Source organism: Pongo abelii, chromosome 4 (assembly GCF_028885655.2).
Source record: "Pongo abelii isolate AG06213 chromosome 4, NHGRI_mPonAbe1-v2.0_pri, whole genome shotgun sequence".
Classification (NCBI taxonomy): domain Eukaryota; kingdom Metazoa; phylum Chordata; class Mammalia; order Primates; family Hominidae; genus Pongo; species Pongo abelii.
Genome location: NC_071989.2, coordinates 181,914,208 through 181,928,603, shown reverse-complemented (window position 1 = coordinate 181,928,603; position 14,396 = coordinate 181,914,208). Strand labels below are relative to the sequence as shown.

Sequence of the window (14,396 nt, the reverse complement as noted above, 5' to 3'; positions counted from 1 at the left end):
AGCAAGACCTGTCTCAAACAACAACAACAACAACAACTGCACGAGTCCACCTCATTTATACCATACCACTAGGATGCTAGAAGCCTTGCTGTTTTAAGGAATTCTACAGTGAATCTTTTCAAAAGTACACCCACCCTACCCCTAATTCCTCCCCATATCAACGTTTTATTTTTGTAATGCTTTAAATTTCTCAGTAAATGACTAACCTATAATAGAAAAGGCAGCAATTTCCATCAGCAGCCAAAAAAGAAACTGCTTTTATAAAAGGAGCACCTCAAACCCTCAGGACAAAACATTATACTGAAGAAAACATATGTACAACAAGAATCTAAAAAAAAACTGGAGGACAAAAAAAACAGCAAGTGCATTGGCTCACGCCTGTAATCCCAGCACTTTGGGAGGCTGAGGCAGGCAGATCGCTTGAGGTCAGGAGTTCGAGACCAGCCTGGCCAACATGGTGAAACTCTGTCTCTATTAAAAATATAAAAATTAGCCGGGCATGGTGGCAGGTGCCTGTAGTCCCAGCTACTTGGGAGGCTGAGGCAGGAGAATTGCTTGAACCCAGGATGCAAAGGTCGCAGTGAGCAGAGATCACGCCACTGCACTCCAGCCTGGTGACAGAGTGAGACTTGCCTCAAAAAAAAATCAAAAAGAACAAAAATTTTTCTTAATTAAGAAATTAAAAAATAAGAAAAAGAAATCAGCAGGCCAGGCATGGTGGCTCACGCCTGTAATCCCAGCACTTTGAGAGGCCAAGGTGGGTGGATCACCTGAGGTCAGGAGTTCAAGACCAGCCTGGCCAACATGGCGAAACTCCACCTCTACTAAAAATACAAAAAATTAGCTGAGTGTAGTGACGTGCTCCTGTAATACCAGCTACTCAGGAGGCTGAGACAGGAAAATCGCTTGAACCCAGGAGGCGGAGGTTGCAGTGAGCCGAGATCGCGCCACTGCACTCCAGCCTGGGCAACAGCGTGAGACTCTGTCTCAAAAAAAAAAGAGAAAAAGAAATCAGCAAATTTGTGAGGCTTTCATAGGAAATTCTCAAAACCAGTAATACCCAAAAGATATAAAAGTGGTTTTGGTGTTGAAAGGACAGAGTGTAGGATGATTTAAGTTGCCAAGAGTTAAGTAGGGAAAGCAGTAGTTTAGAAAGCTGTTTAGGAAGGAGAGTTACAATATAGATTTTGGAGGAAAGGTCATAAATTGGTGAAATGCACATAAGGCTTGGCTGGTGATACTACTGCAGCACCCTGCATCAAACTCCATCTAAATCCTAGCCTACCCCACAGAGGTGAGTCAGACTTATTAGCAAGAATGATTTTACAGGCCGGGTGCGGTGGCTCACGCCTGTAATCCCAGCACTTTGGGAGGCCGAGGCGGGCGGATCACGAGGTCAGGAGATCGAGACCATCCTGGCTAAAACGGTGAAACCCCGTCTCTACTGAAAATACAAAAGATTAGCCAGGCATAGTGGCGGGTGCCTGTAGTCCCAGCTACTTGAGAGGCTGAGGCAGGAGAATGGCGTGAACCCGGGAGGCGGAGCTTGCAGTGAGCCGAGATCCCACCACTGCACTCCAGCCTGGGCGACAGAGCAAGACTCTGTCTCAAAAAAAAAAAAAAAAAAAAAAAAAGAATGATTTTACAGTGCCCTCCTAAAAAAAAAGACCCTACTATGCAGATGAAAAATTATCCCAAACCTATATGAAATAAGAGATTCCATCCATATTTGCCAAATAGGACAAATCCAAAGAACAAAGCACAACTTTTTTTTTTTGAATACCTGCAAGGAATATTCAACAAGTCTAACTAATGGAGTTCATCTGAAAACAAATTAACAAAGGAACTAAAGAGATTTTTAAACATCATCAAAATAGCTTCTCTAAAAACTTTCTTAAAAGAACAGATCAATTTTAGAATGAAGGCTTTTTGTTTGAACAGACGGTGATTAATTCCTCCTAACTAAGCAAAGCCCAACATCTCTAATAGTAGACTTGATTACTTTCCAGATAAGCAGTTCTCAGCAATGCATGCATTCATTTAAACAGTTCAAGAGCACTAAAAGGTATCAGGCACAGTGTGAGGCAGTGAATATATAGAAATAAAACACAGACTCTGACCTCAAGGAGCTCATAGTTTAATGAGAAGACAAATAAGCCAGGAGAAAATCGAATCCAGATTTGAGAAATGGTTTCAAGCAGACCGAAATATTAGCATATTCAAAGTACAAGAGTTTAAGAATACATTAACTAAAAATTTCCCAGTATCCCCTTGTGAGATGGAAAACATCATTAATCCCTACCACTACAAATTAATAAACTGAGATTATCTGTAGTCATCCAGCCTGACCCTAGGTTAGCTAGAACTAGAAACAAGATTGCAGGCCACATGTTTCTCAGTTCATAAAGGTTAATATATTCTCTTTTCTAAACTTTTATGCTTCCACTTGAAATCCAGTTCAAGTCAACAAAAATGGTGAAATATTACATTAAAAACAAAGCAAAAGTTAGCAAAAAAATTAAGTATTTCCCAGTTATATTTTTAGATTACGGCATCTCTGCTTCACTAGGCACTTAGCACCACTTGACATTTTCCCCGGAAAAAGAGAGGAGGTAACCTGTATCTTTTTGGGCCTGGAAAAAGCATCCTACTCTCTTTAATTCTTCAAGCATCTCAGGCAATGAGCACTCAATGTCTTAATAGCTTCTAAATTAACTGCATATTTGAATATAAGAACTACATGTGTTGACTATTCACGTGACTATCATCTCTTGAAACAGCTATACAGTTTTGTTAAGGATTATATGCTAAATGTGCTTTGAAACTTCAAGAGGACCATATCCTGAATATATCTTAGGGCCAAAGTTTTTTCAATCAGAATGCATCTCTAAAATCAACAGGATTTGTACCAATATTTGCTTTAAACAGCTTTTCAAGAAAACATTTATATGTAAACGAAGGAAAATTACAAAATACAATGTTGCCATATGCTCTTGTACTAAAAATTCTTCAAGGCAGGAGACGTGTACAATCTGCAAATGCTCAAATTTACCTAAAGTGTCTATTTGTATATTCTGAAATACCTTAACATCTAAGTACTTAAAACTCAGTGACTGGGCCAGACGCGGTGGCTCACGCCTGTAATCCCAGCACGTTGGGAGGCCGAGGCGGGCAGATCACGAGGTCAGGAGATTGAGACCAGCCTGGCCAACACAGTGAAACCCCGTCTCTACTAAAAATACAAAACTTAGCTAGGCACGGTGGCGGGCACCTGTAATCCCAGCTACTCGGAAGGCTGAGGCAGGAGAATCGCTTGAACCCGGGAGGGGGAGGTTGCAGTGAGCCGAGATAGTGCCACTGCACTCCAGCCGGGGGGACAGAACTAGACTCCGTCTCAAAAAACAAACAAACAAACAAAAAACCTCACTGACTGATGTCTTACAACAGGGGCTGACAAACTATAGCCGTGGAAGCACAAATAGAGGTACAGCCTGACCTTGTAAATAAAGTTTTATTGGAATACAGCCCAAAAATATGTAGAACATATTTTCTACAGCTGTTTTCATGCTACAGATTGCAAAGTTGAGTAGTTGTGGTAGAGACTATAAGGCTGAAAAAGCCTAAATATTAACTATTTGATCCTGTACCAAAAAAAAAAAAGTCTGTCAACCCTTGTCTTAAAATAATCAGAACCAATTATCTGACAAATTTATGTCTAGTCTAAGAGTTTACCTATCCTGAAATGAGCTACTGAATATGGTGAAAGTGTCAGTGAATTGTTCCTCAAAAAAAATCCAAGTTCAACGCTACATGGAAACAAGCGACTGCTAATTCATTTCAAAATCACATAACTAGAGGGGGCACAGTGGCTCATACCTGTAATCTCAGCTCTTTGGGAGGCCAATGCGGGTGGATCATTTAAGATTAGGAGTTCAAGACCAGCCTGGCCAACTTGGTGAAACCTTGTCTCTACTGAAAATACAAAAATTAGCTGGGCATAGCGGTGCACGCCTGTAATCCTAGCTACTCAGGAGGCTGAGGCAGGATAATCGCTTGAACCGAGGAAACGGAGGTTGCAGTGCGCCAGGATCATGCCACCAGACTCCAGCCTGGGCAATGCAGTTAGACTCTGTCTCAAAAAAAAAAAAAAAAAAAAATATATATATATATATGTATTTTTTAAATAAATAGATAAATGCCAATCTTGACTGAAAATTAAGCTTTAAAAGCAAACAGTGATTTCAGTTCTCTTTATCTTTTAAAAACTGAGTTATATTAATAGAATCAACACACAAACTTACTGTACTTCACTGTCACTTGTATTTAGTTAACCACCACCAGGAACCATGCTAGTTATTCCTTTACTTCTTACACTAGTATCCTAGAACCCACACACATCCACCCTGTAAACTAAATAGAACATTGTCTATATAAAAGCTTGCTTTCACCTGCCATGACAGACAGAGAATGATGGTAAATGGAGCATCCAGACTCTCTTCGGGAGGTATTTAGCCTCTTCCATGTTTATGAATATAAAAACCCCAAAGCTGATATACCAGTCAAATGAAGGAATTATACCCAAATAAGTTCTATTGCATCTATTTGCCATTCTTAGAATAAGAGAGCATTATATAAGCAATGCTGATTGACTTTATCAATCGATGCAACAATGAAAACTGCCTGGAATATTCTAGGTATCAATGAAAAGTTTTTATTTTAATTTTCAGTATACTTCTCTGTTAAACTAATTAGGGCATTGTAAGGGCTAGGGTTTCAAAAGCAACACAATGCCACCTGATAAAATAAGAATTGATAGGCCAGGCGCGGTGGCTCACGCCTGTAATCCCAGCACTTTGGGAGGCCAAGGCAGGCAGATCACCTGAGGTCAGGAGTTCAAGACCAGTCTGGCCAACATGGTGAAACCCTGTCTCTACCAAAAATACAAAATTAGCCGGGCGTGGTGGTGGGCACCTGTAATCCCAGCTACTCCAGAGGCTCAGGCAGGAGAATTGCTTGAACCCGGGAGGCGGAGATTGCAGTGAGCCGAGATCTTCCCACTGCACTCCAGCCTGGGCGACAAGAGCGAAATTCCGTCTCAAAAAAAAAGAAAAGAAAAGAAAAATGAGAACTGATAAATAAGCTAATACCCTTATTTACCGCAAAAGTTATACGTAAGAATTCAAGTTGATCAAATAATCAGGGATTATGTTTTTATGTATCATTATTAACAGAACTGAGTCAGTCATGCCAAAGTACTACAAAAATTGATGAATCAGGCTAGGCGCAGTAGCTCACGCCTGTAATCCCAGCACTTTGGAAGCTGAGGTGGGTGGATCAACTGAGGCCAGAAGTTCGAGACCAGCCTGACCAGCATGTGGTGAAACCCCGTCTGTATTAAAAACACAAAAAATTAGCCGGGCATGGTGGCACGCGCCTGTAGTCGCAGCTACTCGGGAGGCTGAGGCAGGAGAATTGCTTGAACCCAGCAGGCGGAGGTTGCAGTGAGCCGAGATCGTGCCATTGCACTCCAGCCTGGGCGACAGAGGGAGACTCCATCTTAAAAAAAAAAAAAAAAAAAAAAAAAAAAAAAGGAGGCTGGGCGCGGTGGCTCACGCCTGTAATCCTAGCACTTTCGGAGGCCAAGGCAGGCGGATCACGAAGTCAGGAGATCGAGATCGTCCTGGCTAACACGGTGAAACCCCGTCTTTACTAAAAATACAAAAAAAATTAGCCGGGCGTAAAGGCGGGCGCCTGTAGTTCCAGCTACTTGGGAGGCTGAGGCAGGAGAACGGCGTGAACCCGGGAGGAGGAGCTTGCAGTGAGTCGAGATCTCGCCACTGCCCTCCGGCCTGGGTGACAGAGCGAGACTCCGTCTCAAAAAAAAAAAAAAAAAAATTGATGAATCATTTACCAATTATTCTTTTTCTCCAGCTAATAAAACAGAAGATAATGCAAAGTCTTAATACAGCTAACTGATTAGTCCCTGCATGATCTATCTAAGGCATGTTCCTACTCCTAAGTACTTAACCAAAGATGCATCAATAGCTTGGTACCCTTGACAATACCAACGTAGCCACAGGTTGTAATACGATGTAAACACAAACCTAAATTAAGCATTTAACAAGGCCAAAAGGATGCCAAAATAATCATAATACAATTAGATTAAAATAAGTTATTTTCGAAATATTCATACCACTTTTCCCTGCCTCTGGTGTATATCCTATTTTGGATTAAAAGATTAAAGATATTTAAAAGTACAATCAAGTGACAACTAGTTTACAACAGATCACAAGATTTACACATAAGCCTTGTTTTCTGCTTTTTTAAAAAAAAAAGAAATTCCAGGCCTTGATCCTATTTTTCACCTGCAGGGTATTCGCAAGAAAAGTCCCGAAGAACCTTCGAAACTAAATAACTTCCTCTGGGCTCAGTTTTCTCAAGAAGCTGATTAATGTGGACTACCAACTTATGTTAGCAAGAGGGGCAAATTACTACTAAGACTAGGACAAGCACGGGGCCTAATCTTTAAAAGGCATCCTGATGAGAAAAAAAAAAAAAGAGAGAAACCCCGCCCAGCCCTCAACTTTCTCGGCTTTTCTAGTCCCGTTTTCTTTTACAAAATTCAGAAAAGCAAAACTTCCCCTTCACTGCCTGTCTCTTATCTGAGGCCTGGTACAGAAATTCAGACCGCTATTTATCCAAGTACCTCCTTAAGGTAGTCTTAAGGCTCAAGCCAGCTCAGAAACGGCAGAAAGATTTGCTTTCTTGGGTTAAAGGAGGGCGATTACAGGGTTTGGCGGCCAGGTCTGTCAGGAAGCATAGGGCCGAGAAAGAGGGAGAATCCAGAGACTGAGCTCCATCTAGTCCCAGGAACCACCCCCAGGGGAGGCTTGACCGCCCTCGGTACTTCCCTGCCTCCTCAGCTCGTGTGAGGAGAAAGGCGGGTCGAGGTCAGGCTCCCCTGAGCTACTTCCTGGTCCGATCGGACTCGCCTTCGGACACCCGAAACACCCCCGGCCCGGCTCCCTCGCCCTTTGCCCTGTCTCCTCCCCTCTCAGTGACCCACCACCACTGGTCCCCTCCCATCTAACATGGCTGCCCCGCCCGGCCCACCTCCGGCACAGCCTAACCAATTAGTGGCCCCCGCGGCACCGCCTCCCCCACGCCCATTGGTGCAGAAGTCTCCATCCGCCCGCTCCATTGGACGCCAGAGCCTGCCACTCAGCTCTGAGGGCTCCGCCCCCGAGCCGCTTCAAGCTACTTTGAGAAGACATATAAACAAATCCCGGGAGGGAGGCCTCTCGCCCGTCGCCTCTGAGGCGGGGACAAAAGGGGGAGCGGCTACCCCCGAGACGCCCTGCTCGGACCCCCCTAGCCCCAGCCCGCGCCTCTCCGTCTCCTGCCAGCCTGGCTCCAACCTCCGCGGCCCCGGCCCTTCCTCACACGCCCCTCTCTCCCCTCCTCCCCCGCCAGTCTCGCCTCCCCTCCCCTCCCGGGCCCCTCCCACCCGCTCTCTTCTCTGACAGGCCGACTGCCGGCAGCAGCGGCCCCGGGCTCGGAGGCAGCAGGGAAGGGCCGGGCGGCCCGGCAGGACGGACGCCCGGCGCTGCCCATCCCCGGCCTAGCCTACTGCCAGCCCGCGAGTCCCATCTACCGCCGCCCCGCGCTTTTATGTAACCGTCCCGGGCCGGGGGTGGGGGAGGGGAGCGGAGCCCCCGTGACCTGCAGGCGGTGGCCCAAGGCCCGCGCGCCCTAGCACTCGGCCGTGGTCCCGGCCCCCGCCCCGCGCCGGCCCGGCCCAGAGCCCCAGCGCTGCTGCCTCCTAGGCAAGCGGCCCTCCGCCCCCCGCTCCGCTCGTCCCCCAGCCCAGGCCCCTGGGGGCTCCGGGCAGCGGGTGGCGGCGCTCACCTGTGGGTGTAGGGGCGGCTCAGGGACTGGGTCCGGTTCCGCTGCAGGGGCCACGGCCCCTCTCCATGCTGCCTCGGGTTTGTTTTGTTTATGTCCTTCCTGACGGGTTCCCGGAAATCGCGTGACTCGCCCCCCTCACGTGGGCCGCGGCGAGGAGGAGGAGGGAGGCGGGGGCCCGCCGGCCTCGGGCCAATCGCGAGGCGTTCCACAGTCCGGCCAATCAGGGGCTGAGTCCGGCCGGGCACCCCTGTCACGTGTCGCCGGAGGGGCGGATTGCCGGGAAAAACCAGGAAGAGAGGGCGGAGCGGGGGCTCGGTGCCGGCCTCTGCAGTGTGGGCGTGGGCCGTCTGCGATACCCGGCAGCACGCCCAGGATGGGAGAGGATGTTCCTTTTTACAAACGCTTCAAATCCAGCGTTTTATCAGATCTCAGAACTGCGCTGTGAGGCATGAGGTGTCCGTTTGCCCATTCTGTAGTTTAAGTTCACTGAAACTTGAAGTGGCTAACTTGATTAGCAGGGGGATTGTATCGATGTCGTGGGTAATGGACCGCCTCCCCCTCTGAACGTCTTAATTAAGTGAGAGACAAACCTTGCCTTTTGTCGTTCGTTCATTCATTCACCGACTCAATATTTATTTAGCACGGATTCCGAGACACAGGGATCAATCAGACTGCGTGCACCTTTGAAGAGAGAGACCCGTATACGACTGTACAACCAGAATGCCACTTCTACAGAAGCGCCTTGACAAACAAACCCCCGTGACACATGGTCGTTTTCTTGCACTTCCTGATCCTCTTAATAACAACAGCGTCCCTTTATTGAACGAGTACTATATGGTGGGCTTATCATCTCAATTAGTTTTCCCTGCAAGCACATGCAGTAGTAATATATCCATTTTTCAGACAGGAAAATTAAGACTGAGAGGAGTTAAGTTACTTGCCCGAGGTCAGGCAGCTAGTAAGTGAGCTAGCTAGGGCGGGAGCCCTTGTGTTTTATCACAGCCTATATTCTTCCAGATGCTTTTTATGCATCTTAAAGGCACGGAATTGATCTGAACACACAACAGAAATTTGATTTTAGTAAGCACAGGGAAAGGAGGACTGGGGAATAAAGACACCTGCCCAGGTTTCTGTTAGGAGGAATTGCCTTTGAAAATGTGACTCGCTTTTGCACAGATTTAGAGAAGTAGTATAGTGTCATTGTCAAAACCATGGACTTTGGAATCAAAAAGAGCCACAGATCAGAATCATCAGGAGAGCAGGGACTGGGCAGTGTTTATCCTGTACCTTCCATGCCCGGCACATAGACAGTCATTACATACTGGTTGAATGAATAGTCTGGATTTGAATCCTTGTTTCACCACGTGTAAAGCAACACAAATTAACCTCTGTGAAGCTCAATTTCCTCTTCTGTTAGTACCTTCTGGGGTTGATGTGAGAACTAAGTGAAATAATTCATATAAAGCATTTATCATAGTGCCTGGCATATAGTAAGCACTTAATCAATAGTTGAATTATTAAATTGTTTAAGGGCATCATTTGGAAGATGTACTGCAGACTAAATAGCAAGTACAGATAACTAGACTTTAGCAGGTTAACAGCCACTAAAATAATACTTCTGTACACAAAATGAAAGATAGCTATATGTAGATACCTAACAGGAAAGTAAAAGCATAAATCTCTCCTCTGTAACCGCCACAATACCAACCACATAGTAGGGCCTCCATGCCCAATGAAGGAATGAGTATTCCCCCTCCTGCAAAGTGAGTACCAGGATTATAATTTTTTTAAGTCTAACATACCACATTCTAATTTTCCACATCAACTGGAATTTAAAATTGAAAAAGAGGAAAACTAGCTTGGGAAGTTTGAGCCAAGTTCCCCCGACTCCTTCACATGAGATTCATGCATTAAATCTCCCCGGCATACATGACAGACCATCCTCTCTTGTAATACTATATTTGAAAAAGCTCCAGCAGATGGTTAGACCTTCCATTGTTACACTGCTGTCTGGACACCGGCATGTTCATCTCCTCTACTGGGCAGTTCCTTGGGGTCAGGGGGCAGCCAGGTTTGTCTCCTAGCGTGAGGCTCTGCCCACTGAAGGTGTTTACTAGTGAATTACATTGGATTCCCACATTTCCCTCTTCCGTTGTCTTGGAAAGGATGAGGTTTTGGCTAAAGGAGACCTTTCCATCAAGGTTTGTTAATGACCATATCCTGCTCCAGAATGAATGAAATCACTGGCTCTGAATTGATTTGTGTTTCTCTGGGTTTTATCCTGCCAGATTCTGTCACAGTCAAAGTTGGCAGGAAGTTGGAACTCTGTAATATCACTGGCTTCTTGTTCTAGCCACAAAGTAGTAACCAACTGGCATCGCCACTTCCGAAGTGTTTAACCTGGTTCCTGGGAATAATTTACATACTGGAAGAGCATGAGTCAGAAAAACACGCTTTACACAAATATGATACAATGGGGGAAACAAAGCAAGAACTCCTTTTAATTCTTAAAATAATTTTTTTATTTTCGATTACCTAACATATATATAGATGGTACAAAATTCAAAAGGCACAAGAAAGTATTCAGTGAATATCAAGTCTCTGTCCTTTTCCTGTTTCTTGGCTACTCATTTTGCCTTCTCAGAGGCAACCACAGTTACCCACATTCTGTGTCTTCTTCCAGAGATATCCTTTGTATGTGCAGGCATTTTACCTACTTTAAACCTTCATGTGTTTGGAACACTGTTCTTGGAGCCAAGACCCCAATTTGAGCTTTACCACTAACTATAAGATCCAAGGTGACCTCTCTGAGTTCCAGTTTCTTCACCACAAGGGATCAGAACTAAAACTGGGTATTCTCTATGATCTTTTTAACTTCAACACTGAGCCCACATCCTGAAAGAATTAAAATGGTTGGCACAGGTCCTAACTTTCCATATGACCTGTAGGTCATAAATTTGCGCTGTGTGTAAATCTTCATTACAGTAGATTAAGCTCTGTCTGCTGCTCACATAGACATCTTTTAAGAGCGTGTTATCATTTCAAGCCTAAATGTTTTCTTTCCGGACCCCTCTAGGCCTGTGTGATTTGTTAAATAAGACTTCACAGCTTTAGAAATGAGATAAATTAACTCAAAGCTGGAAGATCTCCAGGAAAAGCTGTGTCCTTCTGACACTTAAGAACTGATTTTCTTTCTGAGAAGACTGGAGTGAATTGAAAAGAGATAGATTGACGGTTAGCAATTGGCCTCTATCCTTCATTCATCTTACCAAAAATATTATTTGGGGCTGGGCATGGTGGCTCATGCCTGTAATCCCAGTACTTTGGGGAGGCCGAGGCGGATGGATCACTTGAGGTCAAGAGTTCAAGACCAGCCTGACCAACATAGTGAAACCCCCATCTCTACTAAAAATACAAAAATTAGCCAGGCGTGATGGCAGGTGTCTGTAATCCCAGCTACTCGGGAGGCTGAGGCATGAGAATCGCTTGAACCTGGGAGGCAGAGATTGCAGTGAGCTGAGATCACACCATTGCACTCCAGCCTGGGCAACAAGAGCAAAACTCAACAAAAGCAAAACTCCATCTCAAAAAAAAAAAATTCTTTGGGCTGGTCCAAAGGTAGTGAATTATCTCAATTGTTCATAGTTAGTTACAGGTAGAACTCCTTGTTCTGCTCTTTTGCCTGACTACTGCACTTGACTAATCTTAAAAAATGAAATAAAATAAAATAATTCTTTGGGGAAAGAAGAAAGGTCAGTTCTTCCCACTGCCTGGTCTCTCAAGAGGACACAGTGTTCTTCGTGTGACAGCTCTGAGCCTCGGTTTCTTACTTCCACAGAAAGCACTACAATTGGTCCCAAATATCCTTCTCTAGTCTCCCATTTATTTACCCTGATTCATCATTCCACCCCATTTCGCATACCTAGCACCAGTCCTGCCGTAGGATAGGAGCCTGCTTGTGTTCTGAATGGACAGATTAATATCTGAATTCTGTTCAACCTCCATGGCCCAAGATCTCACCTCTTTCATGGAATCTATTTCTACCATGTCTATTTCTGCCCTCATTAATCTCCTTTCCTCTACCGCCGAACTAAGCACTTAATGTACTTACTGCTTTGTATTATTCATATCGTGTGTTGATATTATTTCTTCAATAAAATCACGTGGGCATAAACACAAATCCTTGAGTTATGAAGAAAGAATGCAAAGCACTTCATTAGATAACCATTTTCCAGCCTGTGTTTAGTGATGGGTGGGGGTTAGGAATAGGAAAGGGAGAGAAATGAACTGACATCTGTGGAGTGCCTAATGTGTGCCCTGAAGATACAATCCTTGCCCTGGAGGAACTCAGAACCTAGTGGAGGAGACTGACCCCACAATCCAACACAGAGTTCATCAGAAGGGAGCCCCTAGAGGGTTGTTAAGAGCAGGACGTATATGCATTTCAGCACCACCTTTTTGCTAGAAAAACTTACTTGGGTAAGTAATTAACCTGTTTGTTCCTTAATTTCTGTAATAACTTGCCTCACAGGTTGATTCTGAGGATTAAATGCAGGGCCTGATGCATAATAGATACCCCCAGCTGGGCATGGTGGCTCAAGCCTGTAATCACAGCATTTTGGGAGGCTGAGGCAGAAGGATTACTTGACCCAGGCGTTTAAGACCAGCCTGAGCAACATGGGGAAACCCTGTCTGTATTTAAAATAAAATTTAGACCGGGCGCGGTGGCTCACGCCTATAATCCCAGCGATTTGGGAGGCTGAGGCAGGCAGATCACAAGTTCAAGAGTTTGAGACCAGCCTGGCCAACATGGTGAAATCCCCGTCTCTATTAAAAATAGAAAAATTTAGCTGGGTGTGGTGGCAGGCACCTGCAATTCCAGCTACTTGGGAGGCTGAGGCAGGAGAATTGCTGGAACCCGGGAGGCGGAGGTTGCAGTGAGCCGAGACCGCACCACTGCACTCCAGCCTGGGCAACAAGAGTGAGACTCAGTCTCAATAAATAAATAAATAAATTTTAAAAATAGATGCCCCACCCTTCTCCACTTTCCAGGGAGGAATGTGCTTGGAAGCTTCTTAGTAGAGAACCAGCAGAGAAGGGAAATTAGCATGGCAAAGAGAAGGCAGCCAGCGACTCAGAGGGCTTTGGGATTCCGTTGTCTTCCAAGGCAGCATTCCTCTCAAAATTGTTTTGACTGTTTCACTAAGACTGGAAACTCCTAGGACAACTAATAGCTCCTATGGCTTTTTTGTTTTGTTTTATCTTGTCAGTGCTGAGCTGAACATACACTGGTAGCATCAGCAACTCTAACTGATAGCAAACCAGGAAGCTAAGGAGTGAGAACAACCTAGCATTTGTTGTAGAAGATATTAACAAATGATAAGTACAGTAAGACATTCTGTTGATGAGGTCAGAAGTAGGACAATAAAAACAGAAAGTGGAGGAACAGATCGATGAGAAGATCAAGACCTGTAGCCTTGAGAATAGTTTATTGAAATACAAACGAAGGCGTGGACCAAAGAACCCAATCCGATGAACACGGTGAAGCTGGATTCCCAAGTGAAGGAAGTCAGCTGTTCAGAGAGGCTGCTGAAGTTCGGAGAATTGATGATGAAGTTACAGCATCCTATTATCCAAAGTATTTTTTTAACCCACAAATCCACAAAGTCATAGATTTCCCTTACGTGACAGCAAAACTTGGGACTATGGCCAACAGTTTTTTTTAAGTTTGAGTTTTCATCTTGTTTTCACAGGGTCCAGACTCCAAGATGAAAAGTATAAAATAAATGGGTACAACATACTGAAACCGCAACAGTGGGACATAAAGCACATCAACAGACCTGAATGCCAGCTGTAGCTCCTGTCCTATGTTAAGAGAGGCAGTACCAGGAGGAAGGACCAAGTCTCCTTCTCATTACTCAGTCCCCATAACTCAGGATCTACCAACAGATAAAGCCAGAGGGATTCTGGCCACAGGTGAGCTGGCTACAGTCTTTTCCTGATGCCATGACAACCCATCAGCATGACAGCCAGTCTTAGGCTGGGTGTGGTGGCTCACACCTGTAATCCCAACATTTTGGAAGGCTGAGGCGGGAGGATCCCTTGAGACCAGAAGTTCAAGACCAGCCTGGGCAACATAACGAGACCTTGTCTCTACAAAAAATTAAAAAATTAGTGGGGTGTGGTGGCACATGCCTGTAGTCCCAGCTACTCGGGAGGCCGAGGTGGGAAGACCGCTTGAGCCCGGGAGGTTGAAGTTGCAGTGAGCTATGATCACACCACTGCACTCCAGCCTGAGCAATAGTCTCAAAAAAATAGCTGGGCGCAGTGGCTCACGCCTGTAATCCCAGCACTTTAGGAGGCTGAGGCGGGCGGATCACCTGAGGTCGGGAGTTCGAAACTAGTCTGACCAACATGAGGAAACCCTGTCACTACTGAAAAATATAAAATTAGCCGGGGCTGGTGGCACATGCCTGTAATCCCAGCTA

At 45.2% G+C, this 14,396-nt stretch overlaps 1 protein-coding gene across 12 annotated transcripts in view; it reads right to left on the bottom strand.

The window, feature by feature from the left end:
- CREBRF (CREB3 regulatory factor) overlaps positions 1-8,064 on the bottom strand; it is an 80,718-nt gene extending 72,654 nt beyond the window's left edge. For 2 of the 12 annotated variants that reach the window (XM_054556243.1, XM_054556245.1), the window contains exons 1-2: positions 7,909-8,045; positions 3,877-4,129 (exon numbers count right to left, since the gene is read on the bottom strand). The gene's annotated coding sequence lies outside the window, so the exon portion shown is untranslated. Of the gene's footprint in view, positions 1-3,876; positions 4,130-6,706; positions 7,107-7,908 lie in introns of those variants that run through there. The other 10 variants (XM_054556242.1, XM_024246983.2, XM_054556244.2 and 7 more) reach the window with 7 other exon arrangements.
- Between the last annotated feature and the right edge of the window lie 6,332 nt (positions 8,065-14,396).